Source organism: Puma concolor, chromosome C1, assembly GCF_028749965.1.
Source record: "Puma concolor isolate L17-30 chromosome C1, mPumCon1.1.hap2, whole genome shotgun sequence".
Classification (NCBI taxonomy): Eukaryota; Metazoa; Chordata; class Mammalia; order Carnivora; family Felidae; genus Puma; species Puma concolor.
In genome coordinates this window covers 160291594-160306015 of record NC_141674.1, presented here as the reverse complement: position 1 = coordinate 160306015, position 14422 = coordinate 160291594, and the positions used below count along the sequence as shown (strand labels likewise).

General features: G+C 40.0%; 1 protein-coding gene and 1 non-coding gene across 7 annotated transcripts in view; one reads left to right on the top strand and one right to left on the bottom strand.

Annotated features, from left to right (window-relative positions):
* The window catches only part of MYO3B (myosin IIIB), a 482588-nt gene that overhangs the window by 189201 nt on the left and 278965 nt on the right, over positions 1–14422 (bottom strand). The gene's annotated exons all lie outside the window — the stretch shown is intronic.
* LOC112849014 (U6 spliceosomal RNA) lies at positions 5470–5576 on the top strand. The gene has a single exon (XR_003222465.1). It is a non-coding gene; the product is annotated as a U6 spliceosomal RNA (small nuclear RNA).

Genomic DNA, 14422 nt, shown 5'->3' with positions numbered 1-14422 from the left:
TTAAAAAGGGGTATTAGAACGTTTTACACCCCACTGGACAGCATGGTTCTACAGATCGAAAAACAAAACAGAGCCCAGTGAGAGCTTTTAAACTCCAGACTGAAGGTTTGGGCTAGAGATTATTAGGGGTTTGTCTGTTTGACTTTAAGGTTCCATCTAATCAGGGGAGGTCCTTCATGCAAACCCCTCAATGTACAGGTGGGAAGCTGGTTCAGAGAATTAAACATGAGGGATGCAAAGTACCAATCGACATCTAAGTCTCCTGACTTATGGTCCAGGGCTCTTTACTCCACTGCAGCTGATGGACTAGAAGAAACTAAAAGTAGATTTTTAAAAAGGAATGAAACACTTAAGCTGCTTACATTTAAACATAAAGAAAACAGCACTTGGAGAATGCAAACTCAAAACCTAAAAGCATTCAGGGGTAGGGGAAAAAACACAACAAGAATTACAAGATACGCTATCTCACCACCACAACCACACTATGCCTGCATCTTGGCTTCAATAAGCCTAACAAAGAAAATCAAAGATTTTTCCAGGCAAGGGCTGAAAAGGTGTGAGGTTTCTCCTGCAGCTGTCCAGCTGTTGCCAGGACAGAAGGCAGAGGAGGATGCTGTCCTTCATGGAACCTCCCCGAGGCAGCACAGATTGTGGCTACACGTCTCCCACAGCCCCCAGGGCAGCCACATTTCTGAGCAAGTAAGTGGATCTCATGCTTCTTGGTACAGTTTATACTTTAGTCAACTGTGTGCTCTTTGCTTCTGGGAAAGTCCCCATCCTGCCCACTGCAGCCTGGAAGGGGGCTAGCCATCCATTTCAGATTCCAATCACATCTGTACTTCTCTGCAATCACATCTGTACTTCTCTGGGTCCTGAGTCCAAACAGGGCTTCATACTTGTTCTTCTAGATTCAGATTACAGAATTCTAAATGGAAGTTCTCCGAATTTCACAACTTGTTAAATAGATGTCCAATGATGGTGGGCTTCCAACTAACACCATAAACCATGGGATGACCCATATTTCCAACACGCTTCCAGTGCTCTCAAGACTACCAGGAAATTCTGGTCACAAACTACACTTTCTGCCTGAACAGACTCGAATGAACACCTCGTAGGTGCCAGCGGCTTCTCTAGGAGTTAGAAAGAGGACCTAACTAAATGGACAAAATCTTTTCCTCATGGAATTTACATTCCACTGATGCAAGGAATTGGACCCAACCCAAAATTTCCTGAAGGAGGTGAGGTCAGGGCAGAGTTTGGGAGATTAGGATTAGGAAGCAGGAGAGGGGGAATGATGGAAGGTGTGGTGATGAGTGTGGAGGTGGGGGACAGAAGTAACTCCAGAAAGCAGAACTCATGTGGGCAATGGCGTGGAGCTGTGAGTACTGTAAACAGTCCCAACCATATGCTATACATATGCATAAAATAGAAGATGCGGTCTCTGTTCTCACAGGGCTAACAGTCTTTTCAGGTACACAAGACGGTTACATGAGACAGAACTGCACAGCTGGGTAGACCAAACACTGAACTGCAGTTCTGATTACAGATTGTTGGAGATGAAGAGCCCATGTAATTACCATTTGCTACTTCTGTTATTCATGAGTGACCCTTGGTGTCACTTGCCCTATTCCTGAGACAAGAATCTGACTCTCGCCCACTCCAGGCTGGTGCTGGGAGGAAACGGCCAGCCTCCTAGGGTCACATATACAGAAAGCTTTGTGGTTCTCTGCTGTGCCTGGAGCATGAAATCAGCATATTGAGGCATCTCAATTCATTGGGGATAAACAAAAAACATATCACCTTTTCCTGTCACTTCCCCCACCCACGCTGACCTACCCTTCTGTGAGGATGGCAGTTCTCTTAACCATATTTCTGCCCCATTCATAGATTTTCAGATATTTTCTGTTATTAAATATTTCTTTTGGTTTTGAAGATTCATTCTTATTTGTTTTTAACTTTTGATATCATATTAATTCAAAGCTTTTTTCCCCCACTCTCCCTTTCCTTCCAGGCTGGATTGATGGCTCTCATGGCTTGAGGAAGTCTTCTCTCTTCTCTAGATAGTTCCTCTGGTATGGAAAAAGGGAGAAAGGAAAGGGGAGAGAGCAGAACTCCCCTTCCCTGACTGGGTGAGGCTGCAAACACTCTCTGGCAGGTTACAGCTGTCCCTGGGGCTTATGCGGAAAGGTGGTGGCCCCCACATGTCCCATAGGTATCAGGCTTATATTGAACAGCTCCCTCAGCTCTTAGTGACCTGTTACGGGTTGCACTGTATCGCCCCCTCCCACTCAAATTCATATGTTCACATCCTAACCCCCAATACTTCAGAATGTGACTGCATTTGGAGACAGGACTTCTAAAAGGTGATTCAAGTCAAATGAGGTCATATGGGTGAGCCCTAATCCAATATGACTGGTATCCTCATAAGAAGAGGGGATTGGGGTACACAATATACACAGAGACCAAGGGGTGACCATGTGAGAATACTGAGAAGGCAGCCATCTGCAAGTCAAGGAGAGAGGCATCAGAAGAAATCAAACTTCTTGACACTTTAGTCTTGGATTTCTAGATTGCAGAACTGTGAGACATTTCTCTTGGTTAAACCACTGTTTATTTGTGGTGCCTTATTGTGGCAGCCCTAGTAAATTTATACAGAGTCTTAAATTTTCTCTAAATACAGAGTAAATTAAATACAGAGTCAAGATTTGGATTTCAGCTTTAGTTTCTACCTTGCAGGAGTTACCAAGTTATTTAACAAAGATTTATTGAGGACTTACTATGCACTGGGCATTGCTCTAGGTCCTGGATATACCATGGTTTAAAAAAAAAAAAGACTAATAAGGTCTCTGCTCTCAAGGAGCTTATAGTCTAGCACCGGGGATTGGGGAAGGAGGGTGATATACAGATAGGACAGGACAACGTCAGATCCCAACGGAGATAGTTATACAGGGCAGTATAACAGAGTTAGTATGGAAGTGTGGGGCCACTCTCCACTGGGTGGACAGAGAAGGCCTGTCTTTGGAAGTGATATATGAGCAGGATTCTGGATCACAAGATGGAAACAGACCTGTAAAGATTTGGAGAAAGAATGTTCCAGGCAGACTGAGCAGCTAGTTGCAGAGTCAGGAAAAAGACTTGGAATATCTGAGGAACAGAATGAAGACAGAGAGTGAAGGGTAAAAGTTCAAGAGATAGGGACAGAGAGAAGGGTAGGGACGGACCATGTAAGAGTTCGTAGAAAAGGAAAGGAATTTGGATTTTATTCTACATGTGATAAGAGGCCATTGGAGGTTTTAAGCAAAGGAATGAGATGATCAGAGTTACGTTTTTGGAAAGACTGTAGTTCAGCTGTTAGACTGTAAAAGGCAAGAGTAGAAACAATTTAGTTAAGAGGTTCAGGTGAGAGAAGCATCACCCTACTATCTGCCTTCATTTTCATACAGCACTCTCCCTATGTCCAAAGTCGTCTTTTTTTTATACAGGCACCAGTCATGTTGGATTAGGGCCCACCTTGATGACTTCATTTTACCTTGATTAGTTCTGCTAAGACCTTATTTCTAAATAAGGTCACATTCTGAAGTAATGGAGCTTAGGACTCCAACATATGTTTTGGGGGGAACATAATTCAATTTGTAACAAGAAGTCAAAAAGATGGAAGACACTATGTTGATGAGAATGGTAACATTATGAGGAATAAACAGATGATGCAGAAGAGATGAGGAATAACTGCATGATGAAAGTCCTTGTGAGAGTGAAAGGGGAAGGAAGGCAGAGGACAAGTGGAGAGCTGACCTGTAATAAGGGTAGGGATAGTTGAGTCATTTAGATTAGAAGGAAGACAGAAATGGGAATAGGTTTGGTTCACCCATCCATTTATTCACCAAACATATATTGAGTGACCATTTTACATCAGGGAGGACACAGTAATGGACAAACCAGACAAAAATCCCTGCCATCTTGGAACTTACATTATGGTGGAGGCAGACAATAAATAAGATAAAGAAGTGTATATGCTATATAAGGTAGTGACAGGTGCTAAGGAAAAAAATAAAACAGGAAATGGGGATATAAAATATTGAGTAGGTGAAAATTTTAACAGGGAAAGCAGATTTTGATAAAACACCTAGAGAAATTGAAGAAGCTAGCCATAGGTATGTTTGGGGGGAAAACATTGCAGAGAGAGGGATCAGCAAGTACAAGGTATCCTACATAAAACCTACACCTAACATCATACACAGTGGTGTAAGACACAATGCATCCCTGCAAGATCAGGAACAAAGCAAGGATGTCTCCTCTTATCACTTCTATTCAACATAATACTGGAAGTCCTAGCCAGTGAAATAAAGCAAGAAAAAGAAATAAAGGCATAAGACTGGAAAGAAAAATACACATTCCTATTTATAGACAACATGACTGTCTATGTAGAAAATCCCTAGGAATCTAAAAAAACAAAAACAAAACTCCTAGAACTAACAAGCGAATTTAGCAAGTTTGTGGGTGAGGTCAATACTCAAAAAATCAATATTTCTGTATACTAGCCAAACAACTAAAAACAAACAAGCCAAAAAAGTGTACTAGCTCCAAAAACTGAAATACTTAGGTAATAAATCTAACAAAAACATGTACAGGATCTCTATACTGAAACAAAACACAGCTGACTTTTGAACAACACAGGGGTTGGAGCGCCAATCCCCTACACAATCAAAAATCCATATGTAACTTTTGATTCCCCCAAAACTTACCTACTAATAGGCTACTGTTGACTGGAAGCCTTAATGAATAAATAAAACAGTCAATTAACACATATTTTGTATCTTATATGTATTATATGCTGTATTCTTACAATAAAATAAGCTAGAGAAAAGAAAATATTACTAAGAAAATTATAAGGAAGAGAAACTACATTTACAGTACTGTACTACATTTATTGAAAAAAATCTGCACACAAGTGGACCTGTGCAGTTCAAACCTATATTGTTCAAGGGCCAACTGTAATGATGAAATAAATCAAGTAAGATCTAAATAAATAGACATACTGTGTTTGTGGATTGAAAGACTTAATAAAGATGCCAATTCTTCTCAAATTGATCTGTAGATTTCATGCAATTCCAAAATTGCATGATTTTGTACAGATATGGACAAATTACTTTTACATTTTATATGGAAAGGCAAAGGAACTGAAATAGCCAAAACAATTTTGAAAAATATTGGGGTGCTTGGCTGGCTCAGTCAGTTAAACATCCGACTTCAACTCAGGTCATGATCTCACAGTTCGTGGGTTCAAGCCCCATGTCAGGCTCTGTGCTGACAGCTCAGAGCCTGGAGCCTGCTTCAGATTCTGTGTCTCCTTCTCTCTCTGCCCCCCCCCCACTCATGTTCTGTCTCTCACAATAAATAAACATTAGAAAAAATTTTTTAAAAAAGAATAAATTTGGACGGATTGCACTACCTGTTTAAAGATTTATTATAGTGCTAGCTTCGGCAGCACATATACTAAAATTGGAATGATACAGAGAAGATTAGCATGGCCCCTGCGCAAGGATGACACGCAAATTCGTGAAGCGTTCCGTATTTTTTCGTCACCACTAAACCAGCCCTACAAGAGATCCTAGGGGGCATCCTGTGAGACAAAGTACCAGAGACATCGCTACAAGCATGAAACCTACAGACATCACAATGACTCTAAACCCATATCTTTCTATAATAACAGTGAGTGTAAGTGGACTAAATGTGCCAACCAAAAGACATAGGGTATCAGAATGGATAAAAAAACAAGACCCATCTATTTGCTGTCTACAAGAGACTCATTTTAGACCTGAGGACACCTTCAGATTGAAAGTGAGGGGATGGAGAACTATTTATTTTGCTACTGGAAGTCAAAAGAAAGCTGGAGTAGCCATACTTATATCAGACAAACTAGACTTTAAATTAAAGGCTGTAACAAGAGATGAAGAAGGGCATTATATAATAATCACAGGGTCTATCCATCAGGAAGAGCTAACAGTTATAAATGTCTATGCGCCGAATACGGGAGCCCCCAAATATATAAAACAATTACTCACAAACATAAGCAACCTTATTGATAAGAATGTGGTAATTGCAGGGGACTTTAACACTCCACTTACAGAAATGGATAGATCATCTAGACACACGGTCAATAAAGAAACCAGGGCCCTGAATGATACATTGTATCAGATGGACTTGACAGATATATTTAAAAAAAAATTTTTTAATGTTTATTTTTGAGACAAGGAGAGACAGAGCATGAACAAGGGAGGGTCAGAGAGAGAGGGAGACACAGAATCTGAAGCAGGCTCTAGGCTCTGAGCTGTCAGCACAGAGCCCGACACGGGGCTCGAACTCACAGACTGTGAGATCATGACCGAGCCGAAGTCGGCCGCTTAAGCGACTGAGCCATCCAGGCCCCCCGACAGATATATTTGGAACTCTGCATCCCAAAGCAACAGAATATACTTTCTTCTCGAGTGCACATGGAACATTCTCCAAGATAGATCACGTACTGGGTCACAAAACAGCCCTTCATAAGTATACAAGAATTGAGATCATACCATGCATACTTTCAGACCACAATGCTATGAAGCTTGAAATCAACCATAGCAAAAAGTCTGGAAAACCTCCAAAACATGGAGGTTAAAGAACACCCTACTAAAGAATGAATGGGTCAACCAGGCAATTAGAGAAGAAATTAAAAAATATACGGAAACAAACGAAAATGAAAATACAACAATCCAAATGCTTTGGGATGCAGCAAAGGCAGTCCTGAGAGGAAAATACATTGCAATCCAGGCCTATCTCAAGAAACAAGAAAAATCCCAAATACAAAATCTAACAGCACACCTAAAGGAAACAGAAGCAGAACAGCAAAGACACCCCAAACCCAGCAGAAGAAGAGAAATCATAAAGATCAGAGCAGAAATAAACAATATAGAATCTAAAAAAACTGTAGAGCAGATCAATGAAACCAAGAGTTGGTTTTTTGAAAAAATAAACAAAATTGATAAACCTCTAGCCAGGCTTCTCAAAAAGAAAAGGGAGATGACCCAAATAGATAAAATCATGAATGAAAATGGAATTATTACAACCAATCGCTCAGAAATACAAGCAATTATCAGGGAATACTAAGAAAAATTATATGCCAACAAACTGGACAACCTGGAAGAAATGGACAAATTCCTAAACACCCACACACTTCCAAAACTCAATCAGGAGGAAATAGAAAGCTTGAACAGACCCATAACCAGCAAAGAAATTGAATCAGTCATCAAAAATCCCCCAACAAATAAGAGTCCAGGACCAGATGGCTTCCCAGGGGAGTTCTACTGGACGTTTAAAGCAGAGATAATACCTATCCTTCTCAAGCTATTCCAAAAAATAGAAAGGGAAGGAAAACTTCCAGACTCATTCTATGAAGCCAGTATTACTTTGATTCCTAAACCAGACAGAGACCCAGTAAAAAAGAACTACAGGCCAATATCCCTGATGAATATGGATGCAAAAATTCTCAATAAGATACTAGCAAATCGAATTCAACAGCATATAAAAAGAATTATTCACCATGATCAAGTGGGATTCATTCCTGGGATGCAGGGCTGGTTCAACATTCGCAAATCAATCAATGTGATACATCACATTAATAAAAGAAAAGATAAGAACCGTATGATCCTGTCAATCGATGCAGAAAAGGCATTTGACAAAATTCAGCAACTTTTCTTAATAAAAACCCTAGAGAAAGTCGGGATAGAAGGAACATACTTAAAGATCATAAAAGCCATTTATGAAAAGCCCACAGCTAACATCATCCTCAACGGGGAAAAACTGAGAGCTTTTTCCCTGAGATCAGGAACACGACAGGGATGTCCACTCTCACCACTGTTGTTTAACATAGTGTTGGAAGTTCTAGCATCAGCCATCAGACAACAAAAGGAAATCAAAGGCATCAAAATTAGCAAAGACGAAGTCAAGCTTTCACTTTTTGCAGATGACATGATATTATACATGGAAAATCCGATAGACTCCACCAAAAGTCTGCTAGAATTGATACATGAATTTAGCAAAGTTGCAGGATACAAAATCAATGTACAGAAATCAGTTGCATTCTTATAGACTACTAATGAAGCAACAGAAAGACAAATAAAGAAACTGATCCCATTCACAATTACACCAAGAAGCATAAAATACCTAGGGATAAATCTAACCAAAGATGTAAAAGATCTGTATACTGAAAACTATAGAAAGCTTATGAAGGAAATCGAAGAAGATACAAAGAAATGGAAAAACATTCTGTGCTCGTGGATTGGAAGAATAAATGTTGTCAAAATGTCAATACTACCCAAAGCTATCTACACATTCAATGCAATCCCAATCAAAATTGCACCAGCATTCTTCTCGAAGCTAGAACAAGCAATCCTAAAATTCATATGGAACCACAAAAGGCCCCGAATTGCCAAAGTAATTTTGAAGAAGACCAAAGCAGCAGGCATCACAATCCCAGACTTTAGCCTCTACTCCAAAGCTGTCATCATCAAGACAGCATGGTATTGGCACAAAAACAGACACATAGACCAATGGAATAGAATAGAAACCCCAGAACTAGACCCACAAACGTATGGCCAACTAATCTTTGACAAAGCAGGAAAGAATATCCAATGGAAAAAAGACAGTCTCTTTAACAAATGGTGCTGGGAGAACTGGACAGCAACATGCAGAAGGTTGAAACTAGACCACTTTCTCACACCATTCACAAAAATAAATTAAAAATGGATAAAGGCCTTAACGTGAGACAGGAAACCATCAAAACCCTAGAGGAGAAAGCAGGAAAAGACCTCTCTGACCTCAGCCGTAGCAATCTCTTACTCGACACATCCCCAAAGGCAAGGGAATTAAAAGCAAAAATGAACTACTGGGACCTTATGAAGATAAAAAGCTTCTGCACAGCAAAGGAAACAACCAACAAAACTAAAAGGCAACCAACGGAATGGGAAAAGATATTTGCAAATGACATATCGGACAAAGGGCTAGTATCCAAAATCTATAAAGAGCTCACCAAACTCCACACCCGAAAAACAAATAACCCAGTGAAGAAATGGGCAGAAAACATGAATAGACACTTCTCTAAAGAAGACATCTGGATGGTCAACAGTCACATGAAAAGATGCTCAACGTCACTCCTCATCAGGGAAATACAAATCAAAACCACACTCAGCTATCACCTCATGCCAGTCAGAGTGGCCAAGATGAACAAATCAGGAGACTATAGATACTGGAGAGGATGTGGAGAAACGGGAACCCTCTTGCACTGTTGGTGGGAATGCAAACTGGTGCAGCCACTCTGGAAAACAGTGTGGAGGTTCCTCAAAAAACTAAAAATTGACCTACCCTATGACCCAGCAGTAGCACTGCTAGGAATTTGCCCAAGGGATACAGGAGTACTCATGCATAGGGGCACTTTTACGCCAATGTTTATAGCAGCACTCTCAACAATAGCCAAATTATGGAAAGAGCCTAAATGTCCATCAACTGATGAATGGATAAAGAAATTGTGGTTTATATACACAATGGAGTACTACGTGGCAATGAGAAAGAATGAAATACGGCCCTCTGTAGCAACGTGGATGGAACTGGAGAGTGTGATGCTAAGTGAAATAAGCCATACAGAGAAAGACAGATACCATATGTTTTCACTCTTATGTGGATCCTGAGAAACTTAACAGAAACCCATGGGGGAGGGGAAGGAAAAAAAAAAAAAGAGGTTAGAGTGGGAGAGAGCCAAAGCATAAGAGACTCTTAAAAACTGAGAACAAACTGAGGGTTGATGGGGGGTGGGAGGGAGGGGAGGGTGGGTGATGGGTATTGAGGAGGGCACCTTTTGGGATGAGCACTGGGTGTTGTATGGAACCCAATTTGACAATAAATTTCATATTGAAAAAATTAAATAAAGATTTATTATAAAGCTACAATAGTAAAGACAATGTGGTATTGAGGAATTCCATACATAGATCAATGAAACAGACCCACACAAATATAACCACTGATTTTTGACAAATGCTAAAGTAATTCAATGGAGAAAGGATAGTCATTTCAAAAGTTTTAGAACTGGACATACAGAAAAAAAATGAACTTCAACCTTACACCTCACTAAAAATTAACTCAAAATGGATGCTAGGTCTTAATGTAGAATGTAGGGGCACCTAGGTAGCTCAGTCGATTAAGCATCCAACTTCAGCTCAGGTCATGATCTCAGGTTGGTGGGTTTGAGCCCCACATTGTTCTCTGCGATGACAGAGTGGAGCCTGCATGAGATTCTCTCTCTCTCCCTCTCTCCCTCTCTCTCTGCCCCCCCCATGCACTCTCTCTCAAAATAAATAAACTTAAAAAAAAAAGTAGAATGTAGAAGTATTTATTGAGCATCTACTCATACACAGTTCCACATAAACACATGGGAGCACCCTGGCTCTCCTAGTCAGTCTTTAACACCCCTGTATAAGTTTCCTTTGTCACCCTGAAACTGTTCTCTTTAGAAGCCTGACTTGACCACCCACACTGTTTCAAAAGGCATCAGAAGCCCACTCTTGGCTCAACAGACTGCCATCATTTCTCCATCTTGCTTCCTTCCCTCTGCCCTGAGTCCTTTCCTCGCATTCTGTTCACTTAATCATCCCGCTGCCTACGTCTCCTTTCCAGTGCTGTAGACCCTGGCTTAGCATGCCTCATTACTCCCAGACTGCTCAATTTTCTCTACTCTACATTAAAACGAACAAACAAAACAAAAAACAAAACAAAAACCTCTTCCAAGAAGTCTTTATAGTTAAAAGAAGTTTTACCTCAATCAACACATGATATTTCCATGACTTTTCCTTCTATTTTTACTTGTATAGACTCAGTGCTTATATTGTCCCCAAGTATTGATTTACATGCCTATTCATAATTTACATTTCTTTTGTGTATCCTTTATACATTTTAGGATCCGCACTATCTGTCCCTGACTATTCGGGCTGAGATTTTCTTTTATTCCTTCCAGAAAGGACTATGTATAACACCATATCTAGATAGATGCTAAATATATAATTATCTACTGACTGAAATACATTCTTAAACAGAAAGAAGCAGGCCTCTGTGTGAGAAAGAACTCACCCCTCAGGGCTTCCTGACAGGATTGGCTCATTAGAGCTGCTGTTTCAGAGGAGGCAAGCACTGCCCATGGCTGTGACCCTGGAACCTCGTCATTTGGAGTCAGCTCATCCTGCCAGACCCATTTTCTGAACTTCCAGCATGGAGGAGAAACCAGCATGGAAGTGAAAAATGAAAACTCTGAGAGACAGTTCCCAAAAGGCATCCTCTTAAGAGCTGAATGCCCTATTTGGTAAGTTACAGAATCAGGAACAATCAAATATTTCAGCAGTGATGGTGTTGGAGTCCTTTGCAGATATAACGTGGGAGCTCATCTTGCCCACCCACCCCCATCCGAATAAAAGGAGGAACCAATGGAAGTCAAGATAAAGAGACTACTGTTGATTTTCACTTCACATCAAATTCCAAGGGAAAGACCTGGGGAGCCTGGACAGGAGAAAATACAGCCAAACTCAGTTCTAGATTCTGAAGCAAAACCAGACTTTGAGGCTCAGAGAATATTCCCTTTGGCACTACTTTTGTTTTTCTAGTTTCTCCCCAGTTCCTAACTCCTTTACAACCCCAAACTCCTATTTGGAAGTCAGAATTCACAATTCAAAGACAGAAATGGATTCTTCAAGTTCCTTTTGAAACTTCCTCTTTTCTTTCTTCCCTTGAGCCTTTTGAACTTTTCTCTAGTTTATTAGTAGCAAGTGGAATGTTTCCCAAACAAGGAAATATGCAATGAAACCTTGTTATAACATCTTTCCTTTTAATGTTTTTCCACCTAGATCATTCAGTTTGAAAAGTCCCAGCTGAAGGGTTAGAAAGCAACGTTGCTGCCACATCAAATTTTCACACGTGAAATCTTCAGAGATTTCCTATTGAGAGGAAGGATTACAAAGAAAATTTCACCACGTTTGAAGTCGCCCATGTACAGGCAAGAGAGTGGTCCTGAAGGTTTGAGAATCCATGTCGTCTGCAGCTGCCTCCATTCGCCCAATCACCACCGAGTATCTTGGAATGGGAGTGTCATCAGGCACAGGCATCTCTCTCACCAGATGCAGCTATGTGCCAGGAGGGGCCGCTGGCAAGGGGGCTACAGAAATTTGGGAGGAGCCCTGCACCTCGTGACTTCACACCCCATGTTTTTTTAACCTTTTCAGTATTTGGGGATGTACAACATGAATGGGAAGGTGGGTACAGGAAACAGGAAAATGTCAACTGGATTACTTTCTCTGATTTTTATTACAGTTTGACACAAAGACACATTGAGGTTAATCTTCTCAACCTTGATAAGAGATTAGACCAACCGATACTTCTTCTATCCACTAATGAAGGGACTGTTACCTGCCCAGCAGCCCAGAGAGGAGGCTGACTTAACTGGACAGGAATGTCAGCCAGAAGCTCTCTGATGCCTGCATTTGAAAGCAAAAGGCTGCAGCGGTCTGGCTACCAGGAAACCCCAAATTAAGTGAATAGGAAATCTTAGGGAAAGAAATGAAAGTTTTTCTTTGCATTTTAAGATGTCTTCTCTATCTTTTGGAAAATAAAAGTGCTATCGTGAAATAGAATGTACAGAAAAGCGTGTAAAACACACGTACAGCATAACAGATTATAAAGCAAACGTACTCGTAACCACCACCAAGACCAGGAGTCAGAGTACTACCAACATCCTACAACGTCCTCTTCTCCCAAAACCGGAGTCCAACACTGGACCTCTTTTTAAAGTCTGATGCTAACAGCCTCCAAAGCTTCCCAACTTTGACTTTTCTCCTTCCTCTCTGCAGTTCATCTCCTAAAAGAAGTTTGTAAATTAGCTTCCCATAACATCTATGCTCACGGAACCAGTAACCCATTTCATTTTAATAAGACAAGTATTTAAGGGTTTGAAGCAGGATAAATAAAAATAAAAACAACCAAGAAAATGGTTTCTCGTGCACTGAAAATATCAGCATATTCATTTTCAAAATGCTAGGTTACGTGGGACCTTGCTTCCAGCCAGAAAACCATTTCTGCTTTCATAAGGGGCACATGCTGAAACAAGTATATGCAATTTCAGTGAAAACAGCACGAACTATTTCTGTCCAGTAAGGTTTTCCCACCTTCAAAGGCTGTAATATACTAAAACCAAAAAATATAGAGTATGGATGTTTTAAAATTTAGAATCTTAATTAATATTCTGACCTTCACCATTGGATACACAATCTCTTTAGAACTGATGTTTGAGGGCAAATATCATCATAGGGAGAAAAATTCTAGATAGAAAGTGAAGGTAAAAGAAATTTCCAGTTGCTTTGGAGCAAAGTCATTTTATCTTTATATTCACCTCGCTGCCTAAATGATGCCTTATTATTAGAAGCTATTCTATAAATGTTGACTGAAGCCATTGTTACATGAGCAGTTTCAGAAAAAGAAAATAAAATCATGCTTATTAGTTTCGACGTGTTTTTGTGGCTTCTTAATTATATTCAAAATGTGAAGAAAATAAGGCTTAGGATTTCAAAAGAAATTATTATGCACAATATAGGGGACTCAGGAATACAAGGAAGCTTGTTAGGAAAACACATTTGTTTCTAGTCTTCTTTTTCACTTCTATTTCCTCCAGGATGTGTGGAACGCAGTTTGAAGGCAAGATTCAGAAAGAGTTACAAGATAGGAGAAAAACTCTTTCAGAGAAAAGCAAAAATCAAAAAGAAAGGAAGGAAAAAAAAAAAAAGCAGAGGCTATCTCTTTGTTCCTGTTCCTTTCCCATGTAGGCGGATCAAGGGCAAACAGAAGGCTTCTTCAGAGCCTGACTTCTTGCATAGCACCACCTAGTGGCCCAGGCTGAGAAATTGTTTTTATGTTGCCAACAGTTGAAAAATTGGAAATTCCAAAGTTGTGAACAGATTTGACAAATCATTACTTATATTTATGAGAGTGTAAATGCCAACTGACAAGTCATTTAGATAAATTTCATTTCAAAGAGCACAAAGTAGGGGTCTTAATGACGCCTGTATCTTTGCCCCTGCACGTAAGTTGCCTGATAAGACCTAAGTGTCTGGTGAGGAAGCCCCAGCCCAGCTCACATCTGGTCACTCTGAAACTGATATTTATAATTCTAGCAAAAACAACACAACTATTCCTGTCCAGTAAAATTTTCCCACCTTCAAAGGCTGTAATACATTAAAACCAAAAAATAAATGATATAGATGTTTTAAAATTTAGCAGCTTGATTAATATTCTGACCTTCAACGTAGGATGAACAATCTCTTTAGAAACAATTTTTTTTTAATTTTTTTTCAACGTTTTT